This window comes from Monodelphis domestica, chromosome 5, assembly GCF_027887165.1.
Source record: "Monodelphis domestica isolate mMonDom1 chromosome 5, mMonDom1.pri, whole genome shotgun sequence".
NCBI classification, from domain to species: domain Eukaryota; kingdom Metazoa; phylum Chordata; class Mammalia; order Didelphimorphia; family Didelphidae; genus Monodelphis; species Monodelphis domestica.
In genome coordinates, this window is record NC_077231.1 from 169,719,199 (window position 1) to 169,732,276 (window position 13,078).

The 13,078-nt window shown below is 39.2% G+C and overlaps 1 long non-coding RNA gene across 1 annotated transcript in view; it reads left to right on the forward strand.

Moving 5' to 3' along the window:
- Positions 1-7,706, forward strand: part of LOC103106346 (uncharacterized) — a 31,831-nt gene extending 24,125 nt beyond the window's left edge. Inside the window, exon 3 of the long non-coding RNA XR_472923.3 lies at positions 3,580-7,706. This is a non-coding gene — a long non-coding RNA (uncharacterized LOC103106346). The remainder of the gene's footprint in view (positions 1-3,579) is intronic.
- The last annotated feature ends 5,372 nt before the right edge of the window (positions 7,707-13,078 follow it).

Here is a 13,078-nt window from a genome sequence, read left to right on the forward strand (position 1 = left end):
ATTTATTTTTCTCCATATGTCTATTAATTCTAATTTTTCTAAGATTTCATTCACTTCTTTTACCTCTTTCTTATTTATTTATTTATTTGATTTATCTAAATTTGATAATGGTTGGTTTAAGTCTCCCACTAGTATGGTTTTATTGTCTATTTCTTCCTTCAATTCTCCTAGTTTCTCCATTAGAAATTTGGGTGCTATATTATTTGGTGCATACATGTTGATTAATGATATTTCCTCGTTGTCTAGAGTCCCTTTTAACAAAATATAATTACCTTCCCTATCCCTTTTGATCAGGTCTATTTTTGCATTGGCTTTATCAGATATCATGATTACCACTCCTGCCTTCTTTCTATCAGTTGAGGCCCAGAAGGTCTTACTCCATCCTTTAATTCTGACCTTGTGGGTGTCAACCCGCCTCATGTGTGTTTCTTGAAGACAACATATGGTAGGGTTTTGGATTCTAATCCATTCTGCTATTCGTCTACGTTTTATGGGTGAGTTCATCCCATTCACGTTCAAAGTTATGATTGTCATTTGTGGACTCCCTGGCATTTTGATTGCCTTCCCTAATTCTAACCTTTTCTTCTTCGGCTCTACCTTTTAGTCCAGTGATTTACTTTGAATCAGTCCCCCTTGTCCCCTCCCTTGATGTTTCCCTTTTTAGTCCCTCCCTTTTTGTTCCCTCCCCCTCCCCCCTCTCTTTCCCTCCCTTTTTGTTCTCCCTCTCCCCCCCTTGGTTTTCCCTTCTCCTTACCCTTGTTGGGTAAGATAGAATTCAAGATCCCAATGGATCTGGATGTTTTTCCCTCTCAGAGTTGATTTCCCTGAGATTGAGGTTTAAGTAAACCACCCCCCCTCTCTTCCTCTCCTTCTTATAGGAGTTTTCTTCCCCTCCCCTTCCCATGTGAATCTTTGTGTGAGAACCATTATTCTATTTGGTCTTTCTTTACCCCCTATTTATACATTACATTTTCCCCACATGTTAGTATACATGGATTGATATAAATGTAGTCCTTATAGAAGAGAGTTTGAGTAAAAGAAGAAGATAACATTTTCCCCTTTCCTTAATATTTACCTTTTCAGGTATTCCTTGCTCTTTGATTTTCGGTATCAAACTTTCCACAGAGCTCTGGTCTTTTCTTTGCAAAAAGTTGGAAGTCTTCTATTTTGTTGAATGTCCATACTTTCCCTTGGAAGTATATAGTCAGTTTTGCTGGGTAGCTGATTCTTGGTTGGAGACCCAGCTCTCTTGCCTTTCTGAAGATCATGTTCCATGCCTTACGATCATTCAGAGTAGAACTTGCAAGGTCTTGTGTGACCCTGATTGGCATTCCTTTATATCTAAATTGTCTTTTTCTGGCTTCCTGTAGGATTTTTTCTTTTGTTTGATAGCTTTGGAATTTGGCAATTACATTCCTGGGAGTTGTCTTTTGGGGGTTTAGTGTAGAAGGTGTTCTGCGAGCTCTGTCAGTGGCTGTATTGCCCCCTTGTTCTAGAATCTCTGGGCAATTTTCTTTGATTATATCTTGTATCACCATGTCCAGTTTGGTGTTTATTTCTGGCTTTTCTGGGAGTCCAATTATTCTTAAATTTTCTCTTCTCCCTCTATTTTCCAGATCTATTACCTTGTCGGTGAGATATTTTATGTTCTCTTCTAATTTCTTGGTGTTTTGGCTTTGCTTTATTAGTTCTTGCTTTAAAGCCTGGTTTTCTTTTACAGTTTGGTCAAACTGGTTTTGTAGATGCGTGAATTTCTTTTGCATTATTTCCCACTTTTCCTCCCAGAAGGCTTCCATCTTTTTGGTCATTTCTGATTCAAATTCTTCATGGGTTTGTGGAGAGTTTCTATTTCCTTTGGAAGATTTTGGAGAATTTTCTTGTATATCTTCTTCTATCTGCTCTGTATTTTGTATTTTGGCTCCATAGAATGTGTCCAAAGTCGCCCCTTTCTTCTTATTTTTCTTGGTATTTTGGGGCTTCTGTGCTTCTGTGGAGTTTGTCATCTCTGAATGTGGAGGATTAGCTTTTCTTATCTCTGTCTGGTGTTCAGAGGCTTTAGTCCTGGGCAGATGTTGGTTCTATGAGCTTTCCCTGGGTTAAACTGAATATGCCTCACTGGAACTGGAATGGAAGGGTCGGACCACGAGGCCACACTCTCCCCCCGGCTCGCTTTCCGGAAGTTGCCTTCAGAATCGCTGGCCGTGAGGCTGTTTCGTTGGCCTGCGGGGGGATGGGCTGCAGCTTCCCCAAGCTCTGAGGGCAGGGACTTTCACTGAGACTTGGATAGCAGGATCCAGCCTGTGAGGCTGTCTTGCCCGCCCTGAGGGTTGTTGTTGTTTCGACCAGCTCTCTGCAGCGGAAGCCCCAGGCAGTAACTTTCACCGGGACTCGGATAGAAGGCCCTGAGGGTTGTTGTTCTGAGGACCCTGCTCTCTGAGCCTGGCCGGGCTGCGGCTTCTGGGAGCCTTGGACTCTGCGCTCCTACCCCTGAGGTCCGAGTGATCTCGGGTTCTGGCTTTTGTGGGGAGCCGTACCTTTTGAACCGGGTCCAGGTCCAGGAGGAGGGTTCCCAGGGTCTGTGCTGTTGATCGTTTTGAATTTCGGCGCCTTAGGAGCTTATAGTTTGAGATCGGTCAGGAAGGGTTTTCCGGAGATCTGAGCTTTAGCTTTCTCTAAGCCGCCATCTTAACCGGAAGTCCATCTTGCTTTTTCTTTTTGTATTCCCAGCACTTAACACAATTCTTGGCACATAATAAATGTTTTTTATTCATTTAAAAAAATTACATGTAAACTTCTTCAAGGGAGGGAATATTTGGAAGTAATCAAGAGGGATCTTTGTATTAGCAATACATAAATTAATGCCTAAAACATAGTAAGATATTAATAAATACACTATGAATTGAAATTAGGGAAATGCTGAACAAACATGCACAATGGGATTTTATAAATGGTGCGGTATACCAGAAGAACATTTGATTTAGAGTCAGAGGATGTAGAATCAAATCAAATCAAGTAGTTTCATTACTTACTACCTAAAGCCACCCAACAATTTATTCACCTATAAATTGAGTTGATTTGGAGGAGGTTTGTTTTATCTCCAGAGTTCATTTTTTTTCTGTTCCTTTGCTATCAAGGTCATTCTTTATGTAATGGGAAGATATTATGGGTTTACACAGTGTCTTCTTTAGATGTGATTCCCAAGTGGACTTCAGAACATACAAACATATTATTATTAGTCTGCTTACTATATAGGGAAGAGCCTCTTGGTTAACTATTGAGCCATAATTGAGAGTGCATTCAAAAGACACTTATCTAGTATCATGTTTTCCTCTTTTCTTCCTGGGTACTTTGTTGCCAAGTGAGGAATAAGTCTCTACTTGAAGAGAAGCCTTGGACCTATATATATATATATATATATATATATATATATATATATATATATATATATATATATGTATACACACACACACACACACACACACACACATACATATATATATATATATCCCCATCTGGCCCAGAAGGGCTTCATCCTATTTTAGTGTCTGTTTCTATTGTTTATTTTTCTCTTGTTCTTAGGTGTATCAGATTTAGCTGTGACTTCGTAAGCTTCAAAATGTTAGGAGATGGAGCCTCCAGAGGGTCTAGAGCCAGACTCCAAACTAGTGTTGGCAAACCAACAGCATAACTCTGAGGAATGAATAAGAAGCAGCCCAGTAGTTGTTTGACTTCAAAGCCAAGATGCCAAGTCTTCCAAGAGGAAGAGCTCCATCTATTGCCTACACCACATTTGGAGGTGATTTTGGTGAGCCAAATGCCTTGTAGAAACTGCTTTGGGCTTGAGTCCTGTCTCCAGGGGCTGAGTTGATATAGGGGAAAGTGTGCCTCCAGGTGTTGGGGGAAGCAATGTTTCTACTTCTTGTATATCTTAATAAATATCCCTTTGTAAAATTTTTTTGATGAAAATTGGCTAAATGATGTTGGGAAACCAGTCACCAAAGAATGATTATAAAAGAGATCCAATCATTAGTAATTGATATTGAGAACACATAGGCACTGGATCTCAGAGCCAGTAGTATTAGAGGATAATGACAGAACTGCTGATGGGGTACCCCTAGAACCCTCATCAGTGTGAGTATGAATAAGGTCAAGGATGCCGCAGCTTTATAGGGATGATGTGTGAATTTTCATTATAAATAAGTATATAATTCATAGGCTTTTAGTTGCAAAGGATCTTAGAAATCATCTAGTTCAACATTCTCATTTTATAGACTGGGACACAGTGGCCCTAAGAAGTGATATGACTTGCTTTTGGACACACAGCTAGTTCCTGACAGAGCCAAGATTCCAATCCAAGTCTCTGACCCCAAATCCATTGTTTTTCCTAATTCACCAAGTTATGGCCCAGCAAGTTAACTCATGGAATTTGTATGGGTGGGTATACATATGTATTTGTGTGTGCATGTACTCACCTGTTAAAACAAGTGACAAATCAAGATTACATTTCTGAGAAAAGTGGGATGTAGCAAATAGTGGGGATGGTGATAGAAAGCAAGGAATAAGGAAAAAGAAAATATACAGGTGTCTCTGAGGGGTTAGGGTTGTGGTACCTGCATAATCTGGAAAATCTATGCAAAATTTTTAGGTCTTTCTTTCATATCAGAAAAATCTGAATTTTTTCTTTTTCTTTTATGGGATGTACTTTGTTGTAAAATTTGGGTTAAATATTTTGTCATGGGCTATAGAGTCTCTAGTATTTTCTGTCATCTGCTGGTCTTCATGTGTCAACTGTGGCTTCTGCAAAACTCCTCTAAAATTCCCATTTTTATACCCACCCATGATATATCAAAACCATGATGGGGAAAGTCACAGTATAGAAGGGATACCTATACTTAGAACCACTGAGTCTTTTGGGTAGCTAAGTGGCTCAGTGAAGAGAATTCTGGGCCTGGAGACAGTAAGACTCATCTCCCTGAGTTCAAATCTGGCTTCAGACACTTACTAACTGTGTGACTCTGGGCAAGTCACTTAATGCTGTTTGCCTCAATTTCTTTATCTGTTAAATGGACTGGAGAAGGAAATGCCAAACTGCTCCAGTATCTTTACCAAGAAAACCCCAAATGGAGTCATGAAGAGTGTGAGATGACTAAACTACAAACTGGACTTGTGTAGTCTTATACAAAACTTAGTCAGCTAACATATTCCATAAGGAGAGGTTCAGAAAGGAAAATTTGAGACAAAGAATACTAAATCTCAATCTGAATCTCAACATTTCAGTAGAAGCTATTATCAAAACTGCTATCTGGTCTCCAATGATCAAATAAAGTGCATAATAACAAAATGTCCTTTTTACTTTGTACTGTGTAGATGTTGCCTTGGCATTCTATGTGGTATTACATTATAGGTGGTCATTTTATTTCATTTTTCTCATTTAACTGAGATTTTATTTTTATTTGTATTTTTCCTATTTGCTTATCTCCAGACCACAGAACTAGAAATAAATGGTGGAATTTTAAAATTTAGGCTTAATATTGAAAAGCTTCCTAATGATTAGAGCTGTCCCAAAGTGAAATGGGCTGCCTTGGGGAGGTTTTGGGTTTCCTCTTACTTATGGTCTTGATCAAGGGCTGAACATCAAGTTACCAGATAGGTTAGAGAAGGGCAGCTTTTTTCAGAGCAAGATGGACTTCATGACCTCCAAAGTTCTTTCCAACTCTGAATTTCTGTGATTCTATGAAATCAAACTCCTACTGATCTTTGGCTTGTTATTTTTGGCAGCATAATCTAGAGTCTGTATGACTCCAGAATTACAGAGGCATGTTAAATTAGCTGAGAAGAATCCCAGAATGTTAGGTCTTTTATAATCAGACAGAAGAACTCCAAAAATATACTCAGGGAAAATACAAAACATTGGAACAGTGGACAACTATCATGAAAAAATTTAGAAACAATTGCCAATCACAGCATCATATAAGGAATATGGCCAACCAAACATTTGTAATGACGTAAATACTCCTACACTGTTTTAAGCTATAGCATATGCACCTTGGTAAACCACCTCAGCAGGAAGGCTAAACCAGGTTGAGGGTAACCACGGGCCTCAGGTCCTTCAGTGAGTTAGGGCTCTTCCAGCCAATAAGGTGATGAAGCAGGCTCCTTGGAGTGCTTAGATCTTGGTCAGATGTCAAAGATACCAAGATCATCCTCTGCATCCCAGGCCATCACCAGTCATGGCGACTTTTGTCTTGCCACTGGATTTGGATGACTGGAAGAGTGAGGCTGAAGACTTTGTGCAACTCTGCCAAGTTTAAATCCAATTTAGGCAAGAGTCAAAAGGCATCACCAGTGATGTCATTTTTGGTCCTGTTAGAGTACAAAAGACAAAAATACCATGGTTTCACAGGGTAGTAGGGATGCAGGGAATTCTAAGTATGCAACAGTGAATCTACTAGATAAAGCTGAATGTGAGGACCTGGACTAGACTAGACCCTAAGAAGTTGAGAGTTCTGTGCAGCCAGCAAATCAATCATGAATTAAAGGAAAATGAGACTGATAAGTGTAAAGGTAGCTTTTGTGGTGGTGGTTGTTGTGAAGAGCAATAAACTTTTTATGGGTATATTTTAATTCATACAAAGTAACATACAACCCAATTTAAGATACCCAATGGCATCAGAGAGAAGGGGTGAGGAAAGCGTTTCAGAGTAAAGGATACATCTGCATCTTAGTTACCTCAAAGGGAAATTTATAACTTAATCTCTCTTATTGGAGAAGGCATTCAGATCAAAACAGGAGGAGGAAGGATTTTTTTTCAAGTTTTTTAAGTTGAAAAAAACCTTTGAATTGAATAAACGCCAAACAAAATGGTCATTTCTATAGATATAGTAGAACCAAAAAAGAAGATTGTATGTGAAATTGTGGTCTCTATTATGTATGTCTTGTTTTTCTTTTTAAAATATATACCAACAATTGAATGTAATGGACTTCTCTATTAGTGGCAATTCAGTGATCCTGAACAACTCTGAGGGATCTATGAGAAAGAACACTATCCACATTCAGAGGAAAACCAATGGGAGTAGAAACACAGAAGAAAGACAACTTCTTGAATACATGAGTCAAGGGGATATGATTGGGGATGTAGACTCCAAAGGAACATCCTAATGTAAACATCAGCAACATGGAAATAGGTTCTGATCAAGGGCACATGTAAAACCCAGTGGAATTGCTCATCAGCTACTGGAAGGGGCTGGGGGAGGGGAGAGAGGGAAATACTGTAATTATTGTAACCAAGGAATAATGTTTGAAATTGAATAATTAAATAAAATTTTCAAAAAATAAAATAAAATAAAATAAAATAAAATATATAACAAGTTCAACCTGCAGCTTTCAAAACTATCTTGCTTATCTGTTCTGTTCTATGCATTTGAAAATATACCTTTGCAAAAAAAATTCCTCAATGACACTGTCTATTTATCTATCTGCCTCTCTGTCTCTGTCTCTCTTCAACCTTATCCCTATTACTGCTTATCTTTCTACCTCTTCCCTCCTATTAAAAGGAAAAAAAAAGAGAAGAAAAACAAAGCCCTTAGAATAAACATATTTAAGCAAAACAATCCTGCACATTGACTGTGTGTGAAATATATCTTATTGTACATTGTGTGTTTATGACCTCATCAATAGCATGCTTCATTATCTGGAATCTTAAGTGGTTATTGCATGGAATGGAGTTCTTAAGTCTTTCAAAGCTGTTTTAATTTATAATGTTATTGTTGTTTAAAAGTTGTTGTCATTATGTTCATTGCACTCTCTATCAGTTTTCAGGTTTTTACTAACTGGCCACTCTCATGTTTAGGGTATAATTTATTGTTGTTGTTCAGTAGTTTCAGTCCTTCCCAACTCTTCATGAGCCCATTTTGGGCTTTTCTTGACAAAGATCCTGGATATAATAGTATTCCATTAATCGATATACCATAATTTGCGAAAGAAGCCTTTTTAATTGTAGATTTCAGCAAAATAATAATTTATGATGTGAATAGAAATTTAAGGTTAAAAATGTTTGAAAGGGATATAATTTATTTTTTGTCCACTCCAGATATACAAATCCAACTACCTTGGTTCAAGGCAGACTGTTGAGAACTTGCCACTCTAATATATAGTGAAAGTAACAAAGTCTAGTGAAAAGAATTATAGACAGGGAGGGAGGAGACTTGAATTCTAGTCCCAGATCTACCACTGACTTAATGCAAGACCTTGGACCCTCTCTGCAGTCCCCCTATGTTCATCAAACACCATCTGTGTACCAGACCATGTCCCAGATCCTAGAGAAAGACAAAGTAAACAAACAAAACCAAACCTGATCTTGTCCTCAAGGAGCTTATATTTTATTGGGCAATAATACTATATACACAAATAATAAGTACAAAATACCCAGGAAGCAGTATTTGTGGAAAAGAGAGTACTAACAAGGAGGGAGAGATGGATAGTAGACCTTGTGTGTATGACATGACTGTATTTATACCTTGAAGGAATTAAGGAATGCTAGGAAGTAGAAGCAAGGAGGGAATCTATTCCAAGGATGAGGAACAGACTGAACAAGGCAATTTCTTTAAGTGTGTGAATTAGATAATCTCTACAGCCCTTTCAAGCTCTAAAAGTATAAATGGGCAACTAGGTGGCCAAATGGATAGAACACAGCCTAAGTCAGGAAAGTCTCACCTATATGAGTTAAAATCCAGCCTCAGATACTTACTAGTTGTGTGACCCTGGGCAAGTCACTTAAGCCTGTTTACTTCAGTTTCCTCAACTGTAAAATGAGCGAGAGAAGGAAATGGCAAACCACTGGAGTAGCTTTGCCAAGAAAACCCCAAATGAGGTCACAAAGAGTCCAACACTGCTGGGGACCAGCCCCTTAAGACCCCTGAGAGGGGAGGGGGAGAGAGAGAAGGAAAGGGGAAGCGACAAAGAAGGTACGGACAGCTTTCACATAGTACGCAAAGAGGAGTCGTTTATTGAGGCAAAAGCATGGTATATAAAGGAAAGGGGGAGAGAGAGAGATTAAAGATGGAGCTTGGCCAGAGGCCAAGCTCCTGCAAGTACAGCCATCGCCTAGCCTGAAAGAGGAGAGAGAGGGAGAGAGAGCGAGGCGGAGCTTGCTGGGCCATAAATACCATTTGCTACGTAGTACATAGGGATGACCCTCATTGGTCAATGACAAGGCATAGGTGTGGTTTCTCTTAACCAAGTGAGAACAAAGAAACTTGTTTTCCCGCCTAACCTGGGAGAAGCTGGGGTCAAGGGTCAGGGGCCTTCCCAGCCATGAGCACTACTGAGCATGCCCAAGACTGACTGTTCCCCTTGCCCCTGGGCTGCTACACAACACAACTGAAGGTGACTGAATAACCCACATTTCAATTACAGCTCAGTTACTTTTATACGTTGCTGGAACATTCAAAGAATATTTTCCTTTGTTCCCTAATTGGGGTTTGGAAAGTTCTGGATAAATGACTCAAGTGGAAATGCTTCATGGGGTTACCTTTATGTACTGTTAATTGTGAACAATTCCTCTAAGCTCTCTGTTTTCTGTCTTTCTTCCCTTGGTAACATCACGCTCTCTCTCAGAGATCCATGCTTTTTCCTTTTTTGTGAGTGGGATAAGGGATGATGTGGAGCTAGATCTGTTATATCATTAGTGTAGGAAATGCCCACTAAGGACACTTCCTCTATCAATGCAGAGGACAGCTTCTTTTTTTGGATAGTTGTGCCTGGTGTGGTGGTTCACACCTGTAAATCCTGTTACTGATTCAGAATGAATCTGGTAGATGGCTTGAGCTCAACATTTTTGAGCTGTATGACCCTGGGCAAGTCACTTAACCTGGCTTGCCTACCCCTTACCCTTCTGTATTAGAGTTATTACTTGGACAGAAAGCTAGGGCTTAAAAAAGAAAAAAGAAAATGCTCTTATTCACACTCCTTCAGAACTGAATGTGCCATTCCTTAAGTAAAGTGTCACTGTGCTGGTCTGAGAGAAAGGAAAACCTGAGTTCAAATCCAACCTCACTTAGAAGCTGTATGACCCTGGGCAAGTCACTTAAACTCTATTTGCTTGCGATTCCTCATCTGTAAAATGGGGATAATAATTGTACCTACTGCCCAGGGTTGTTATAAGGATCAAATGAGATAATATTTGCAAAGTGTTGAGCATAGTGCTAGTCATGTAGTACATAAATGTTGGCTGTTATCAATTATTATTAAAACAACTCTATAGAATGTGTTTGATTCAGTTTCTTATGAGCCTCTAAGCTTTAGAAACTGAAAACAGAGCATGATTGCCATTTTTGAGCAAAAAAGTCCAGATTAAAAGTGTCACATTTGAATTCTGTCCTAAGTCTTGGCCTTTTCCGATAGCTTATTTAAAAAGCCTAAAGGCTTTAAGTAAAAACAATGACTCAGAAAAGCACACTGAACACTTTGAGTTAAACAACAGAGCCATCTAGGTGGCTATGACAAGCCTGACTAAATTATGATCATGCTTTTAAGGAGAAGCATTAGAGTATAAAATTGAGAATGAAGAAACAGACACAATAGTCATGTTTTCCCAGTTGTACTAGCTCCCTGAAAAAGACTTTCTGGTTTTATTTTGACTAAGTCAACTATGAATTATGCTATTCAAGAAAATTTTGCTATTCCCATTCCCTACTTCCATCAGATGACTGAACAGGAGTCCTACGTAGAAAAAAAGCTGAAGGTTTATATTTTCCTTTTTTTTTTAGTATTTCCCAACCTTAATGATTAATTCTTTCCAAGAAGGCTATTACAGATACTACCAAAAATAAACTTATATTCTTTGTAGAATCTTGATTCAGGTTTATTTTCTATTTACCACACTGAAAGGCAAAGAGAGAAACAGATTCAGAGAGGAGGAGGAGGGAGGAGGAGGAGGAGGGAGGGAGGGAGAGAGAGAGAGAGAGAGAGGAGAGAGAGAGAGAGAGAGAGAGAGAGAGAGAGAGAGAGAGAGAGAGAGAGAGAGAGAGAGAAGAGAGAGAGAGAGAGAGAGAGAGAGAGAGAGAGAGAGAAGAGAGAGAGAGAGAGAGAGAGAGAGGAGAGAGGAGAGAGAGAGAGAGGGAGAGAGAGAGAGAGAGAGAGAGAGAGAGAGAGAGAGAGAGAGAGAGAGAGAGAGAGAGAGAGAGAGGAAAGAGAGAGAGGAGAGAGAGAGAGAGAGAGAGAGAGAAGAGAGAGAGAGAGAGAGAGAGAAAGAGAGGAGAGAGAGAGAATACTTGTTAGAAAATGGTTTTCTTTAAACCATTAGATTATAATCAAGCTCTTGTTCCATTGTCTCTTTGTCCAACTTTAGATTACGTGTGAGTTCAAGCACTTGAGTTCTGATCCCGCCTTCTCTACTGCCTCCCATGTAGCCTCTACCACTTGTCCATGTTCCCAGAAGGTGTCTTCAGAATTCTCTTGCTCCACAGTTAGTCAAGGCCAAAAGCTTATTGACACAAATGGCCATATGTATCATAATGACCAGTAGGACACTGAAAATATTATCTGTGCCTCTACAGCAGTGTGAACTTAAAGTCTCTGTCAGCCCCAGCAGGAAACTGTCCAGCCAGAGTTGCAACAACAACCCTAGCTGATGCCCCTTTACCCATCTCTGTTGCATCATGGTTGTTTCTTTTAGTTTTTCTCTGGATATCCCTAAGCTTATGGGTCTTTGCAGGGAATAGTCAGAATCTTAATACTTTAATTTCTGCCCAGTTTAATTTTTCTTTGTTAAGTGACTGCTAGCTTTGGGTTTAGCAATTTAAATTGGTCAGTGCTTGAGACATAGGCTCTAGGAAGATACATTTCAGGTAGAAATTATTTAGAAATTGCACTGGTCCTTTTCTTTCCAAAAGGTTTTGGTAAACCTTGGAGTATACTCATCTGTAAAATGGACAAGCTTAGAAAAATCTAAGTTCTCTTCTAGCTCTAAAATTTTTTTGAGTATATGAAGAAATTGCTAATTGTGAGGATCCTTATCATCAACCAACATATATAAAAACTTTTGTATCTGAAAATTTAAAAAAATCCACAATTATAGTATCTTTATATTTGTAAGTGGACTGATTTTTTCCCCTGAACTTTTCCCTTTCAGAGTCAAGTCTGATTTGCCTCTCAGTACACCCAAAGTGATTTGTTTTGACATCTGATAGACCAATTAAAGCTTGAGGAACCTACACAATGGCCCTCCTAGAAGTAGGGGGCCTTCCCCCTAAAAGGGGAAGAATAAATGTCTAATGCATAGGAAATGCTTATCAATGGAGAAACTGAAAAAGAAAGACTATTTTTGGGTACAGACATTTTCTTGTGACTGTTAAGTCACATTCTTATTGACAGTGAATGTCCAGCTCTGCAATGCCCATATTTTCTTTGATTATTTAGTTCATTTATTCTACCTATGATTATTTAGTTCATTTATTCAATAAATATTGATTCAGGTCTGTACTATGCAAAAAGTCCTAGGGGTTTTAGTAGATTGCAAATAAAATATGAGCCAACAGTGTGATAGAACTACTAATAAAGTTATTATTGCATATGCAGTAATAAAATAGGCATGACAGTGGGAAGATGATGGTGTATAAGGACTTAGAGGAACCCAGATATCTCACAAACACTCCAGTAAATTACCAGATTCAAAAAAGAATCCCTTCTAAACTCTTCTGCCCAGTACAAGCCTGCACAAAAAAAGAATCCTGCAGAATCCTGCAGAACCTAAAGGCAGGGTAGGGGGAAGGCTTACTGCAATGAGAAATAGTTGGGTTCCATAGACAGGACAACTCTAGAGCCTCTGGTGTGGGGAAAGAGAAGGGTGAAGGGGAAGGGTCCTGTGGAAGGTTCAGAGGCTCTTTCCCCAGAGAGGTGGATCTGGCTGGTGACTTCCTGTGAGCAGGCCTAGGCACCACTTAGATCCTGGAACTCAGCCTGGAGTAGCTCCCTCAGACGGCTTCCTTGAGATGGTCACATGGCCACCCATTCTAATTCCAGAGACAGGACATATACAGGATGTCTTTAAAATGCATACGAAAGCCAATGAAAATTGAGA